The sequence below is a fragment of the Rattus norvegicus genome, chromosome 9 (genome assembly GCF_021556685.1).
Source record: "Rattus norvegicus strain SHRSP/BbbUtx chromosome 9, alternate assembly SHRSP_T2T, whole genome shotgun sequence".
Taxonomy (NCBI): domain Eukaryota; kingdom Metazoa; phylum Chordata; class Mammalia; order Rodentia; family Muridae; genus Rattus; species Rattus norvegicus.
Window position 1 is genome coordinate 4,539,617 of NC_141542.1, and position 16,346 is coordinate 4,555,962.

General features: G+C 39.2%; 1 pseudogene; it reads left to right on the forward strand.

The window, feature by feature from the left end:
- Positions 1-4,533: 4,533 nt before the first annotated feature.
- LOC148003235 (ATP synthase peripheral stalk subunit F6, mitochondrial pseudogene) overlaps positions 4,534-16,346 on the forward strand; it is a 53,064-nt pseudogene continuing 41,251 nt past the window's right edge.

Genomic DNA, 16,346 nt, shown 5'->3' on the forward strand with positions numbered 1-16,346 from the left:
AGCACACATACCTATGTTCTCTCTGTGTTTCTAGCTGAAGCTGCAGCAGTCCACTGGCCAGTGTGACAGGGCAAGGGCAGATCTAGTGTTTTGGGCCCATGAGGACTGAAGGAGTCCACTGGTTGAGCTCAAGGTGACAGGCAGGTGAAGCAGAAAGCTCAGAGCTGGTGCTACTTTCTGAAAAGCAGCTGTTACTGTGTAGGAGCACTTGTTGTGGTTTTGTGGGAGGGGCAGAGAGTGAGGGCTATTTGCAGGTAGATTTGGAGAGTATAGCTGAGAATTAAAGCCTAGGTCTTTTGAACTAGGTCAGGGGTTAATCAGGTACTTGAGACATGTGGAGTTCCAATGTGGGTCTATGTGTGGGACAACAATTGGGTTTGTCCCCATGTTGTAGCATTTGTTGTAGGGTTGTGTATCCCACATCTACTATACCTTAGGGAGCTTGCTTGGTGAGCCAGGATGTGGGACATTGACTTCGCTTAACCCATGCAGTCACCCAACAGGGACAGGTGTTAGAGCATAGGGAAACAGTGGCATACTACCCAAGGATGGGAAACTAAAATCTGAGACAAAAGATAATGAAGTCTTACATGTCAGAGGAATCAGAAATTAAGGACTCACCAAGAAAGTACTCAGAAGTGATATGACAACCAAGAAAATGAATGCCTCAGAATATGAAAACGACAAGCCTCCTGACTGTGTAATAATTAGCCCACTTTCATAAGAGGGACTTAAGTATTGAGCCAAATGCTATGAAGAATAGTTTAGTAACATCTGAAACAAAGTCATTCTTGGATGCTTCTTTTTTGGGATCTAGACCAGTTTAAAAATGTTAGTTTATGGCCCATTACAAGAAGAATCTCTGCATATCTAATGTCCGCAGCTAACATTTTAGAATACGTGTCTATTCCTAGTTATATATAAGGTGCTCTCTGGCAAGGTCCTTTCCATATAGCCAAACTAAAGAAATTTGTATCTATGTATCCATATATTTATGTATGTATTGGTAAGTATTTCTGTGAACCTATGCATGGTAATAATTGCATCCCCATCTCTTCTCATCACATGACTTAACACGTGATTTCAAAACGTTTCTTGGTTTCAACGATATCTATATATCGGTTTCAACGATAGTATAAGAGAGACCTATAAATTAATATGTAATCAATGGTATTTTTATTGTTACTATGATAAAATGCCTGAAAAAGGTAACTTAATGAAGGAGGGGATTACTTTGACTCACACTTTGAGGGTAGAGCCCTTCAGAGCAAGAGAAACATGGGACAGGGGTGGGAGGCAGAGGTGGTCATACTTCACCTGCACTCAGGTATGAAATATGAGCATTGGTGATGATCCCGTTCTTTTTATGCTGTCCAGGACCCCAACCCACTCAATGGTGCTATGTACAACTCTGGCTGGTCTTCTCCTCTCAGAGAAGCCAAAAACAAGCCAAATAATTTGCTTCCATGGAGATTCTAGATCCTGTCTAGTTGACTATTAAGATTAACCCACACAGCCAGCAATTTTGTTGGAAATCCCAGAAGACAAGCATTCCACAGAGTTTACATCTCTTGATCACATTGATTTCAATAATAAGAAAAAAAAAGATGCGGTACCTGATATGGTACCAAAACATAATCCGTGTTTCTAAGAAATGCACAATCAACATAGAGAGAGCAAGTTATTACCCTACCATTTGGCTTTAGGGGTAACTGAAACAAAAAAAACCTCAGGACAAAATCAGATATAGGAACCAGGACAGAGTTTACATAGGCTGCAGGCAAGGCTTTTACTGTCATTTTCACATAATTGAAAGATCACCTTTTATATGTTGTAAATAGCCACCCACTTCTAGTCTCCCACTCTATGTGCCTGGAGGCTATTTTGCTCCAAATAAATTGGGAATAATGAAAGTCATATATAGGCTAATTACACTGTTTTTCAGTTGTTACATAATGTGTAGATGTCTCGAAGAATCACAATCCTGCCTTATTCATATAAATACGATTAACGATTCCATAACAATAACAAAAGAAATATTTAAGGCTCCTGCCCCATCTGAGATCTGTCCTCTCTGTATGAATGAGTGCAAATGCAAAGCAGTGTGAGGGTAACGAAAACAGAATCAGATCTGTGATAGTATGGAAAGGACCAGGAGCTGGGTTTGTGAAAACAGTTGGGCACCAGCTCTACAATGTAGAGTGAGATTACTAAAGAACACCAGAAAAGAGTTGGAAAACACCAAGGACGTTTTATAGTACCAAGAAAGTGCTTTTGAACCCTAAAATACCTGTCAGGAACAAATCTGATGCAATCCAATTTGTTTATTGGAGATAGCTCAGGCTCAATACACTGCTGAGCTGCAGGAAGAAGATCCCTATACACTCATTGGGACAAGGTTTTATAGAAAGCAGCAAGGAAGATTGCAAGATTTTATAAATAACAGCTAGCAAGGGGTGAGTGTTTCTTGGCTGTCTACCATCTATGTCCTATGATTTGTGGCCTTAAGCATAACTAGCTGATGTTGGGAGCCAAAACTTAAACTTTATTTCTTATTGATGGTTGTTATGCAGGGGTAGATTTGTACCTGATGGTGCAAATTTGTTGGGGAAAATAACCTGAAAACTGGCGCTGGATACAGGTTTGTTAAAGATATTAATATGAAAATGCAGGTCTTCTTGGGGTTAGCCTAGGAAATGGAGTTAGGCACTGTTTTGCGTTTGTTTGTTTGTTTGTTTGTTTGTTTGTTTGTCTTGGGGGTGGTAACTTGGAAAGTAATGCTAGATACTGGCTTTGGGTCAAACATAGGTCAGGTTCTCTAAGGTGGAGTCTGTTCCCAAAAGACTTGGTCTCTCAGTTTGAGGAGTCGCATAGATCTATCAGCTCTGAAAGCAGATTGTGCAGGTAAGAAAAGACGTTAAAGAGTGCAGGAATCTATGACGTCCTCTAATTTGGCCCGAGGCACTGTAGTATGTACCATTTTAGTGATCTTTGAGAAGATCAAATGTCTCTGAGCTGCAGCATCTCAAGTCAGAAGCCAGAGGATAAATTGAATCATAACAAGCAAGAGGTGTCTTCTGAAATAAATCTATTTAGTTTGATGCATCATAGTGGATATTGCTCTATGGAGGAAAGTGTCCAGATTCTGAGGATGTTCCATTAAACAACACAGGAGCTTGGATCCAGACAGGAGTAGGATCTCTGAAAGAATGATTAGTCACAATGGCCATTATTGTGTGAAACCAAAGTTCCATCTGTAATGATGTAGAATACCATTTGTACCATCCTTTCAGTGATCTCCATGAATAAGAAAAGAGAAGGATAAGGCTCAAAGGAGGGGAGTTAGGACCCCGAAACAGAAAGACAGTGTGGAGTAATTTAAAATAAGAATTCAGCAGTAGAATTCTGGAGGACAGATTGGAAATAGTTCTCACTCAATGTGAATATGCAGATATTTGGCCCTGTGAGACTAACTGTAAAGTATCATCCCTGTCTTTGCCTCTACCTTAATGTTAACAAAGCTCCGTGAAGCCAGGTAACGGAACATGCAATTTTTAAAACAGGCACACAGCACAACGAGGCATGTTGAATATAGGGCTTTATGTTGGACATATTGGAACATAGATGAGTATTTTCTCCATGTCAGTGGACTATTATTAAATCCTTGTTCACTTTTCCATAAAACTTTATATTGAACTGACATCAATGGAAAGGGCTGGGACACTGAAGGTAGAAAGCAGGTTAAACTGAGGTCTATACTAATTGCCTCTAATAAACCCAGCCTTAGGTTTCCTCACCTTATGAACACTTCACTGAGCTAAAGATTACAATGTATGCTTCAGCAATAGTGCACGAATATGAAGGATTTATTGTGTATCATTAAAAAATAATATCTCTATCATATTATAAGTGATATTTCCCTTAACCGAGATAGAAAGAAGCACTCAAAGTCAAACTTCAAGACTCGTGTTTTCTTGAGTGCCAATATAATGGAAGAGAGATGGCTGGTCAGAGAAGTTACACAGATTTTCACTCTGGGGTTCTCCTTTAATAGACAGTCTTGCAAATACATCCATATCCAAATGTATAGAAAGGAGATTTTTTTTAAAACTTGTTTTTGAAAATTCTCATTGATGATAACAATTTTTGCCCTCCATGAACAGCAGGAAACATTCGTGTCATAGAATAACACGTCAGGCTCTCAAGGTTTCATGCCAGCTACACATTGAAACCTCAAACTCTCAACACAAAAAGTTTTTGGGAAATATGAATGGCTTTCATATAATAAATACTTCAGAACCTCATTCTCAGCACAAGAGGTTTCTTCTTCATATCCATGAACACAAAATGGATTTTTACAATTTGATAAAGATTTACTGTGTCTCTTACTTACTGACTTTCATGGATGAATGAATATTATCCTTCAGCTGGAGGAGATTGGCACAAGTGGATAATACACCTTGATTTCCTCCTTGGAAATATAGATCAGGAAAATACTAACAACGGAGATATTGGTGCATCCAGGGAGAAAAAATGAGATCCGAAATCCAGAGAAGGCTAGGTAAAGGAGCTTCTGGAGCCAAAAACATCAGCCAGAAAGTCAAGGACATCTGTCCCAAAAAAAACAGGGTTATGGCTGCAGTTGAGGTAGGATGTACTTGTGTTAAGATGTTACAATTAAGAATCCCACGGGGTGAAAGATGGATTAGTTAAGAAGGTATAAGTTTGCATTCATTCATGAAGATAAGTACTTAGATTTCTAATTCAAAACAAATAAACAACCTCTGCCCCCCCCCAAAAAAAAAACAAAATCAAAAACAAAAACAAAACACACCTAATCTCAGTCATAAGGAGGCAGAGATAAGCTTCTTGGTACACAATGGCCAGCTAGTCTTACTTAATTAAATGAGAAATTCAAGCTCAAATGACAAACTCAAGAAATGTAAAGAATGACACTGAAGAAATGGCTAAGTAGAACACTGATTACTCTTCCAGAGTAATTTTGGAATAATTGTAATCACAGGTTTCTACCCTGACTTTGATCATTCAGATAAAAGATAAAAAATCTTTATGTTTATAAGATTCAGACAGCATTAGGGCTAGGAAGATATTTACTCTATGCCACTTATGTTTACTTCCTGGCCAATAACCCCATGATATGACTTACAATCTTCTCTCTAGGCCACTCGTATTTCAAGTGTACAGCTCTCAAAGCCATATTTTCAGGATTCCTACTCCATGACGTATTCTCCTCTCTCTACCCGATCTCCTTTCTCCTATCCCACCCAATCTACATATCTTCTGATCAGCTACAGAGTGTTGGCATTTTTATTCAACCAATAGTTTTAAATTATGAGAAAAGGTCACATAGCATTACTTAGTTTTGTGAGCATGTGATGATTGTCTAGTCCTTGATGTAATCCAGACCTTGGGGGCCAGCATTAAAATACTGAACAATAGAACAAATCTCAATATGAATTTTATGGAAATGATAATATTTACATTAGATAAAATAAATTGATTTTCCAAAATGAAAAAGGAAAGATGGAGACAAAACCAGGAACTTCTTTTATTTTACAGAAGGCCCAAGTAAAACAGAGATATTTAAAAAAAAAACTTAAAGATAGCCTTTGCTTGACTATAAGTTACCAAATTTCCTGAGGTAGCAATTAAATACGTTGATTAAAAAAAGTCCACTACTTAAAACCATAAGTCTTTCTTCTAACATTCATTTGATTTTTCTAAAACACATAAGAACAGACTCAGATTTAATAACTACTTAACTTTTCTTGCAAATTTGTCAAAAACTTTAACCACTTAGAAAGTAAGGTATAATGATCTCAGGATATATTCAATTTTTCTGTCTAGTCATTGTTTAAATGTTTCTTAAAAAGTAAACTAAAACCCATTACCTGCATTTTAGAAAATAAATAAATAGTAATCAAAATTTATGTACCCTAAAATAATAATCCATGTATTCCATGTGGGAGAAAGGGTGAAGATCCGGTACCTCTTTTGATGCTTGTTGGTTTTAAAAAATATTTATGTTGTTTTAAATTGTGTAAGAGAGAGAGTCACACACACACACACACACACACACACACACACACACACATGGAGATAGAGAGAAAGAGAGAGAGAGAGAGAGAGAGAGAGAGAGAGAGAGAAACACATAAAGTTTCCCTGAAGAACAGAAAGATGGCTCAAAACTGCAAAGCTGAAATATATATTTTTCCTTAGAGAGCTAGGTCTGTCTCCCAAGTGGTTTAATTAACATAGACTTATACAACTCTCCTAAATTTGGTTGGTCAATTTAGACAAAGAAAGAGAAAATCAATCAAGGTACTTCTTTAACCACACTTGAAGGAAAGTTAAGTCTGTGCAGCCAAGTAAATATGAAAAGTAGAAAATGGAGATTAAATGGGAACCATACTGGAAAGAGCTACAAAGAGACGAATTAAATACCCACAACCTACCCAGGTCTATATTCAGGGTTCTAAAGTGGACTTAAGTGTTAAACAGAAGGTCACAGAGATGCATCTCTATACAGTCTCAGCCCAGGATCTCCTTGCCTATCACTGAGCTATCACTGTCTCTTTGGAAACATATGAAAGAGTGGAATCTTTCCTAGAGTAGAATTTTCACGTGGCTGTCCAAAGCTTTCTCCCATCTCAGCATGAAATTCCTGGGAAAATTCCAATATCTCAAGGCCTATTGTATCAGTGGTCTGATAGCCACAATGAGAGGCACAAACATCTCTTTAAAATATCTTTATCCCAAATATGACCAAATTAAAGGGTGTGAAATTCTCAAAGAATTTATAAAATATAATTTTTAATTTTAGAGTTCTTAAGAAAAAAAAGATGAGGGGCTGGGGATTTAGTTCAGTGGTAGAGCGCTTACCTAGGAAGCGCAAGGCCCTGGGTTCGGTCCCCAGCTCCGAAAAAAAAAAAAAAAAGAAAGAAAAAAAAAGATGAGAACATTAAAATTAATACAAATAGTTTGATGGATTTTGCTTTATCATTAAAGTTATAATGAACAAATATCAAAACTTAATTAAACATGTTTATCCCTTCCATGCCTGGTATTTCACAGATGCTGTGAGCATCAAAGATGATTGACTATAAGATAGGAGAACTAAAATACCCAAGTTAATAAAGATGGAGGAAAAAAAGATAAGAGAACTATGCATAATGTTTGGTTTGCATAACTAGAATTTTTCAGGAATAAATATGAGTGTGGGCCTATAGAGATGTTTCTGAGGTAAAAATTTTATACAGAGCCCTGTACTGATTGCAGAACTCATGACTGATTGCCTGCAAACACTACAACTCCTGATCCAGGGAATGTGATGCTCTTTTCTAAACTCAATAGTCACCCTTACCTGACAACACACACAAACTCAAACACACACACACACACACACACACACACACACACACGCACGCACACACGCACACACACACACACACAAACACAAACACACACCACATAATGTAAATAAAATTGAATGAAAGAAAACTTTTAACATGTCAGTGTTCTTAGGTAAATTTAGTTTGTAACAGTTCACATTGCTCCTTAATTTCTCAAACCAGATCCTGTGTCAATCCTCTGTGGCACTGCAGCTAGAGCAGAAAGCCTACAGATTTCTAAGCTCACTTGTTTACATGTACAAAGAAATGAACATCCAGGAAAGACAGAAGACCAAGCCGCAGAAAAAAATGGTAAGTGACAGCCTAAGGATGGGAGTTCACTGAGTGGACATTGGCTTGGTTAGTTTCTACCAGGAGCAATAAAGCCATCATCTTGTGGAGATTGTTTTTTTGTTGTTTTGTTTTTGTTTTTTTGTTTTTTTCTTGTGTAGTTGTCTCCCTCTAACTCTCAGCCTCAGAATTTATGACTCTTAAAGTTGTTTTGGGTTCAGTAAAATAGTATGATTGGGAGGTGGGTTTCTTTTTGTTTGTTTTGTTTTGATTTGTTTTTATGTCAGATGATCAGACACTTTTGTCTAACTTCCTAAATCTTCTATCATCATCACCTCCTTTACCTTGGAGGTACCCATGATGAAACTAATAATGGGTGCATCTGAAAGGCTTTCCCTCTCTCTGGTACCCCTTTCAGAAAGCAAAGCAAGTCACCATGGAGATTATACAAAGAAGTTACCATAAGGAACTTAGAATAAAAAAAAAATAAAGAAGGGTCAAGAGATGGCTCAGTGGTTAAGAACATTGGTTGATCTTCCAAAAGACACGAGTTCAATTCTCAACTCCCATACAAAAGAAAGATTAAAACATTTGTAACTAAAGTTGCACATGAACCTGTGTGTTCTTTTCTATGGGCACCAGGCATGCAGACAGTATACAGTCATATATGCAGATAGCATATACTCGGAAAATGTTTTTAAAAATAATAGAATGAGGAGCTCCACCCACAGGGCTCTTATAGGTCTTCTAAGACTCTTAAAAACCCTTACCCGGTACCATATAGCATGTACGTATTTGCACTCCTGTGTGTGTGTGTGTGTGTGTGTGTGTGTGTGTGTGTGTGTGTGTGTGTTTGTGCATGTGTATGGAAAGCAAAGGATTGTTTTTCCTCAGACACCATCCACCTTTCTTTCTTTCTTTCCTTCCTGTCTTCCTTCCTTCCTTCCTTCCTTCCTTCCTTCCTTCCTTTCTTTCTTTCTTTCTTTCTTTCTTTCTTTCTTTCTTTCTTCCTTCCTTTTCAAGGCAATAGAGACATGGTGTCTTATTGGCATAAGAATTGACAAGCAGGCTAAGATGGGTCGACATCAACCTCAAGGATCAACTGGACTTCATTTCTCCATTGTGGAAATTACAAACACACACAACAACACTTGAACTGTTTTCCATTTTATTAAATTGGGCATTTCTTATTTACATTTCAAATTTTATTCCCTTTCGCACTATCCAGGCAAACATCCCCCTAACCCTTCCCCCTCCCCTTCGATATGGGTGTTCCCCTCCCAACTCTACCCCCATTACTGCCCTTCCCCCAACAATACCATTCACTGAGGGTCCAGCCTTGGCAGTAACAAGGACTTACCCTTCCATTGGTGCCCCTACTAGGATATTCATTGCTACGTATGAATTTGGAGCCTAGGCTCAGACAATGTATAGTCTTGGGGGAGTGGCTTAGTCCCTGGAAGCTCTAGTTGGTTGGCAGTGTTGTTCGAATGGGGTCTAAAGTCCCTTCAGCTCTTTCCGTCCTTTCTTTGATTACTTCAACGGGGGTGCCATTCTCAGGTTAGTTGTTTGCTGCTGGCATTTGCTTCCGTATTTGTTATATTCTGGCTGTGTCTCTCAGGAGAGATCTACATCCGCTTCCTGTTAACCTGCCCTTCTTTGCTTCATCTGTCTTATCTAATTTGGTGACTGTATATCTATGGGGCACATGTGGGGCAGGCTCTGAATGGGCATTCATTCAATTTCTGTTCTATACTTTGTCTCCCTATCCCCTGCTAAGTTTTTTCTTGTTCCCCTTTTAAAGAAGGAGTGAAGCATCTCCAATTTGGTCATCCTTCTTGAGTTTTATGTGATCTGTGCATCTTGGGCAATCCTAGCATTTCGGCTAATATCCACATATCAATTAGTGAATACCATGTGTGAGTTTCTGTGATTGAATTACCTCACTCAGGTTGTTATTTTCTAGTTCCATCCATTTACCTACGAATTTCTTGAAGTCATTGTTTTTGACAGCTGAGTAGTATTCCATTGTGTAGACATACCACATTTTCTGTATCCATTCCTCTGTTGAAGGGCACCTGGGATCTTTCCAACTTTTTGATATTATAAATAAGTCTGCTCTGAGCATAGTGGAGCATGTATCTTTCTTGTATGTTGGAGCATCCTTTGGGTATAAGCCCAAGAGAGGTATAGCTGGGTCCTCAGGTAGTGCAATGTCCAATTTTCTGGGGAACCTCCAGACTGATTTCCAGAATGGTTGTACCAGTCTGCAATCCCACCAACAATGGAGGAGTGTTCCACTTTCTCCGCATCCTCGCCAGCATCTGCTGTTACCTGAGTTTTTGATCTTAGCCATTCTCACTGGTGTGAGGTGAAATCTCAAGGTTGTTTTGATTAGCATTTCCCTTATGACCAACGTGTTGAACATCTCTTTAATTCAATATTCCTCAGCTGAGAATTCTTTGTTAAGCTCTGAACCCCATTTTTAATAGGCTTATTTGTCTCCTGGCAGTTTGAGTGTGCTCTTTGCATATTTTCGATATAAGCCCTCTATCAGATATAGGATTGGTAAAGATCTTTTCCCAAACTACTGGTTGCCATTTTGTCCTAACAACAGTGTCCTATGCCTTGCAGAAGCTTTGTGGCTTTTTAAGATCCTCATTTCTCAATTCTTGATCTTAGAGCATGAGCCATTAGTGATAGAGCAATAAACTAGCACTCAGACGTCCAGGACTCCTATCATCCAGAGTAGGTAAAACTAGTATTCAAGGCATGTAATGTACCTGATTTAGATATATGTTGATTATCAAATTGGCATAACTCTCTCCTACTTACCAAATATGTAAATGCTTGTGTCCATAGAGCACTTAAAATCCAATAATATTGCCTTTCCCAGTTTCCGGACCAACATCCCCCTAACCCCTCCCCCTCCCCTTCTTTATGGGTGTTCCCCTCCCCATCCTTCCCCCATTACCGCCCTCCCCCCAAAAATCATATTCACTGGGGATTCAGTCTTAGCAGGACCAAGGGCTTCCCCTTCCACTGGTGATTTTACTAGGATATTCATTGCTACCTACGAAGTCAGAGTCCAGGGTCAGTCCATGTATAGTCTTTGGGTAGTGGCTTAGTCCCTGGAAGCTCTGGTAGGCTGGCATTGTTGTTCATATGGGGTTCGAGCCCTTTCAAGCTCTTCCAGTCCTTTCTCTGATTCCTTCAACAGGGGTCCTGTTCTCGGTTCAGTGGTTTGCTGCTGGCATTCACCTCTGTATTTGCGGTATTCTGGCTGTGTCTCTCAGGAGAGATCTACATCTGGCTCCTGTCAGCCTGCACTTCTTTGCTTCATCCATCTTGTCTAATTGGGTGGCTGTATATGTATGGGCCACATGTGGGGCAGGATCTGAAAGGGTGTTCCTTCTGCCTCTGTTTTAATCTTTGCCTCTCTCTTCCCTGCCAAGGGTATTCTTGTTCCCCTTTTAAAGAAGGAGTGAAGCATTCACATTTTGATCATCCGTCTTGAGTTTCATGTGTTCTGTGCATCTAGGGTAATTCAAGCATTTGGGCTAACAGCCACTTATCAATGAGTGCATACCATGTGTGTTTTTCTGTGATCGGGTTACCTCGATGTCTTCTATGAAGGTCTGATAGAATTCTGCACTAAACCAATCTGGACATGGGCTCTTTTTGGTTGGGAGACCTTTAATGTCTGCTTCTATTTCCTTAGGAGATATGGGGTTGTTTAACTGGTTTATCTGTTCCTGATTTAACTTCGGTACCTGGTATCTGTCTAGGAAATTGTCCATTTCCTACAGATTTTCAAGTTTTGTTGAATATAGGCTTTTATATTAAAATCTGATGATTTTTTGAATTTCCTCTGAATCTGTAGTTATGTCTCCCTTTTCATTTCTCCTTTTGTTAATTGTGACACACTCTCTGTGTCCTCTCGTTAGTCTGCCTAAGGGTTTATCTATCTTGTTGATTTTCTCAAAGAATCAACTTTGGTTCTGTTGATTCTTTCTATGGTCCTTTTTGTTTCTACTTGGTTGATTTCAGCTCTGAGTTTGATTATTTCCTGACTTGTACTCATCCTGGGTGTATTTGCTTCTTTTTGTTCTAGAGCTTTTAGGTGTGGTGTCAATCTGCTGAAATATGCTCTTTCCTGTTTCCCTCTGCAGGCACTGAGCGCTATGAGTTTTCCTCTTAGCACAGCTTTCATTGTGTCCCATAAGTTTGGATATGTTGTACCTTCATTTTCATTAAATTCTAAAAAGTTTTTAATTTCTTTCTTTATTTCTTCCTTGACCAGGTTATCATTGAGTAGAGCATTGTTCAATTTCCACGTATATGTGGGCATTCTTCCTTTATTGTTATTGAAGACCAGTTTTAGGCCGTGGTGGTCTGATAGCACGCATGGGATTATTTCTATCTTTCTGTACCTGTTGAGGCCCGTTTTTTGACCAATTATATGGTCAATTTTGGAGAAAGTACCATGAGGAGCTGAGAAGAAGGTATATCCTTTTGCTTTAGGATGGAATGTTCTATAAATATCAGTTAAGTGCATTTAGCTCATGACTTCTCTTAGTCTGTTTACGTCTCTGTTTAATTTCTGTTTCCATGATCTGTCCATTGATGAGAGTGGGGTGTTGAAATCTCCCACTATTATTGTGTGAGGTGCAATGTGTGTTTTGAGCTTTAGTAAGGTTTCTTTTACGTATGTAGGTGCCCTTGTATTTGGGGCATAGATATTTAGGATTGAGAGTTCATCTTGGTGGATTTTTCCTTTGATGAATATGAAGTGTCCTTCCTTATCTTTTTTGATGACTTTTAGTTGAAAATTGATTTTAGTTGATATTAGAATGGCTACTCCAGCTTGCTTCTTCCAACCATTTGCTTGGAAAGTTGTTTTCCAGCCTTCCACTCTGAGGTAGCATCTGTCTTTGTCTCTGAGGTGTGTTTCCTGTAGGCAGCAGAATGCAGGGTCCTCGTTGTGTATCCAGTTTGTTAATCTATGTCTTTTTATTGGGGAGTTGAGGCCATTGATGTTGAGAGATATTAAGGAATAGTGATTATTGCTTCCTGTTGTATTCATATTTGGATGTGAGGTTATGTTTGTGTGCTTTTCTTCTCTTTGTTTTGTTGCCAAGACGATTAGTTTCTTGCTTCTTCTAGGGTGTAGCTTGCCTCCTTATGTTGGGCTTTACCATTTATTATCCTTTGTAGGGCTGGATTTGGAGAAAGACATTGTGGAAATTTGGTTTTGTCATGGAATATCTTGGTTTCTCCATCTATGTTAATTGAGAATTTTGCTGGATACAGTAACCAGGGCTGGCATTTTTATTTTCTTAGGGTCTGTATGACATCTGTCCAGGATCTTCTGGCCTTCATAGTTTCTGGCGAAAAGTCTGGTGTGATTCTGATAGGTCTGCCTTTATATGTTACTTGACTTTTTCCCTTACTGCATTTAATATTCTTTCTTTACTTTGTGCGTTTGGTGTTTTGACTATTATATGACAGGAGGTGTTTCTTTTCTGGTCCAATCTATTTGGAGTTCTGTAGGCTTCTTGTATGCCTATGGGTATCTCTTTTCTTAGGTTAGGGGAGTTTTCTTCTATGATTTTGTTGAAGATATTTACTGGTCCTTTGAGCTGGGAGTCTTCACTCTCTTCTATACCTATTAGCCTTAGGTTTGATCTTCTCATTGATTCCTGGATTTCCTGTATGTTTTGGACCAGTAGCTTTTTCTGCTTTACATGTTTTTTGACAGTTGAGTTAATAATTTCTATGGAATCTTCTGCTCCTGAGATTCTCTCTTCCATCTCTTGTATTCTGTTGGTGAAGCTTGTATCTACAGCTCCTTGTCTCTTCTTTTGGTTTTCTATATCCAGGGTTTTTTCCATGTGTTCTTTCTTGATTGCTTCTATTTCCATTTTTAATTCCTTCAACTGTTTGATTGTGTTTTCCTGGAATTCTTTCAGGGATTTTTGTGTCTCCTCTCTATGGGCTTCTACTTGTTTATTTATGTTGTCCTGGAATTCTTTCAGGCGTTTTTGCGATTCCTCTCTGTAGGCTTCTACTTGTTCTCTAAGGGAGTTCTTCACGTCTTTCTTGAAGTCCTCCAGCATCATGATCAAATGAAACTAGATCTTGCTTTTCTGGTCTGTTTGGATATTCCATGTTTGTTTTGATGGGAGATTTGGCTCCGATGATGCCATGTAGTCTTGGTTTCTGTTGCTTGGGTTCCTGTGCTTTCCTCTCACCATCAGATTATCTCTAGTGTTACTTTGTTCTGCTATTTCTCACAGTGGCTAGACTGTCCTATAAGCCTGTGTGTCAGGAGTGCTGTAGACCTGTTTTCCTTTTTTCTTTCAGCCAGTTATGGGGACAGAGTATTCTGCTTTCGGGCGTGTAGTTTTTCCTCTCTTCAGGTCTTCAGCTGTTCCTGTGGGCCTGTGTCTTGAGTTCACCAGGCAGGTCACTTGCAGCAGAAAATTTGGTCTTACCTGTGGTCCCGAGGCTCAAGTTCGCTCTCGGGGTGCTTCCCTCGAGCTCTCTGCGGCAGTAGCAACCAGGAAGATCTGCGCCGCCGTTTCCGGGAGCTTCAGTGCACCAGGTTTCCAGATGGCATTTGGTGTTTTCCTCTGGAATCAGTAATGTGTGCAGAGTGAAGTCTCTTCTGGTTTCCCAGGCGTGTCTGCCTCTCTGAAGGTTTAGCTCTCCCTCCCACGGGAATTGGGTGCAGAGAACTGTTTATCCGGTCTGTTCCTTCAGGTTCCGGTGGTATCTCAGGCGCAGGGGTCCTGCCGCTCCTGGGCCCTCCCCATGGGACCCCAGAGGCCTTATACAGTTTCCTCTTGGGCCAGGGATGTGGGCATGGGTGGGCAGTGTTGGTGGTCTCTTCTGCTCTGCAGCCTCAGCAGTGCCCACCTGACCAGGCGGTGAGGTCTCCCCTTTTATTGTTGAGCTATCCTGGGTTTTTTGTTGTTCCAGATGAATTTTGCAAATTTTTCTGTCTAACTCTTTGAAGAATTGGATTGGTATTTTGTTGGGGATTGCCTTGAATCTGTAGATAAATTTCGGTAAAATGACCATTTTTACTATATTAATCCTGCCCATCCATGAGCATGGGAGATCTTTCCATCTTCTGAGGTCTTCTTCAATTTCTTTCTTCAGAGTCTTGAAGTTCTTATTGTACGGATCTTTTACTTGCTTGTTTAAAGTCACTCCGAGGTAGTTTATATTATTTGGGGATATTATGAAGGATATCGTTTCCCTAATTTCTTTCTCGGCTTGTTTCTTTTTTGTGTAGAGGAAGTCTATTCATTTGTTTGAGTTAATTTTATCCCCAGCCACTTTGCTGAAGTTGTTTATCAGCTTTAGTAGTTCTCTGGTGGAACTTTAGGGATCACTTAAATATACTATCATATCATCTGCAAATAGTGATATTTTGACTTCTTCTTTACCAATCTGTATCCGCTTGATTTCCTTTTGTTGTCTGATTGCTCTGGCTAGAATTTCAAGAACAATATTGAATAAGTAGGGAGAGAGTGGGCAGCCTTGTCTAGTCCCTAATTTTAGTGGGATTGCTTCAAGTTTATCTCCATTTACTTTAATTTTAACAACTGGTTTGCTCTATATGGCTTTTAGTATGTTTAGGTATGGGCTTTCAATTCATATTCTTTCCAGGACTTTTATCATGAAGGGGTGTTGAATTTTGTCAAATGCTTTCGCAGCATCTAGTGAAATGATCATGTGGTTTTCTTCTTTCAGTTTGTTTATATAATGGATCACATTGATGGTTTTCCGTATATTAAACCATACCGGCATGCCTGTGATGAAGCCTACTTGATCATGCTGGATGATTGTTTTGATGTGCTCTTGGATTCAACCGAATCCAGAGTTTTACTGAGTATTTTTGAGTATTGAGTATTTTTGCATCGATATTCATAAGGGAAATTGGTCTGAAGTTCTCTTTCTTTGTTGGGTCTTTGTGTGGTTTAGGTATAAGAGTAATTGTGGCTTCATAGAAGGAATTCGGTAATGCTCCATCTGTTTCAATTTTCTGTATTAATTATGATAGTATTGGTGTGAGGACTTCTATGAATGTCTGATAGAACTGTGCACTAAACCCGTGTGGACCTGGGCTCCTTTTGGTTGGGAGACCTTTAAGGACTGCTTCTATTTACTTAGTAGTTATGGGGTTGTTTAAATGGTTTATCTGTTCCTGATTTAAGTTCGGTAACTGGTATCTGTCTAGGAAATTGTCTATTACCTGCAGATTTTCAAGTTTTGTTGAATATAGGTTTTTATAGTAAGATCTGATGATTTTTTGAATTTCCTCTGAATCTGTAGTTATGTCTCCCTTTTCATTTCTGATTTTGTTAATTTGGACAAACTCTCCGTGCCTTCTCGTTAGTCTGGCTAAGGGTTTATCTATCTTGTTGATTTTCTCAAAGAACCAACTTTTGGTTCTGTTGATTCTTTCTATGGTCCTTTTTGTTTCTACTTGGTTGATTTCAGCTCTGAGTTTGATTGTTTCCTGCCTTCTCCTCCTCCTGAGAGTCTTTGCTTCTTTTTGTTCTAGAGCTTTTATGTGTGCTGTCAAGCTGGTGACATATACTCTCTCCTCTTTCTTTCTGCAGCCACTCA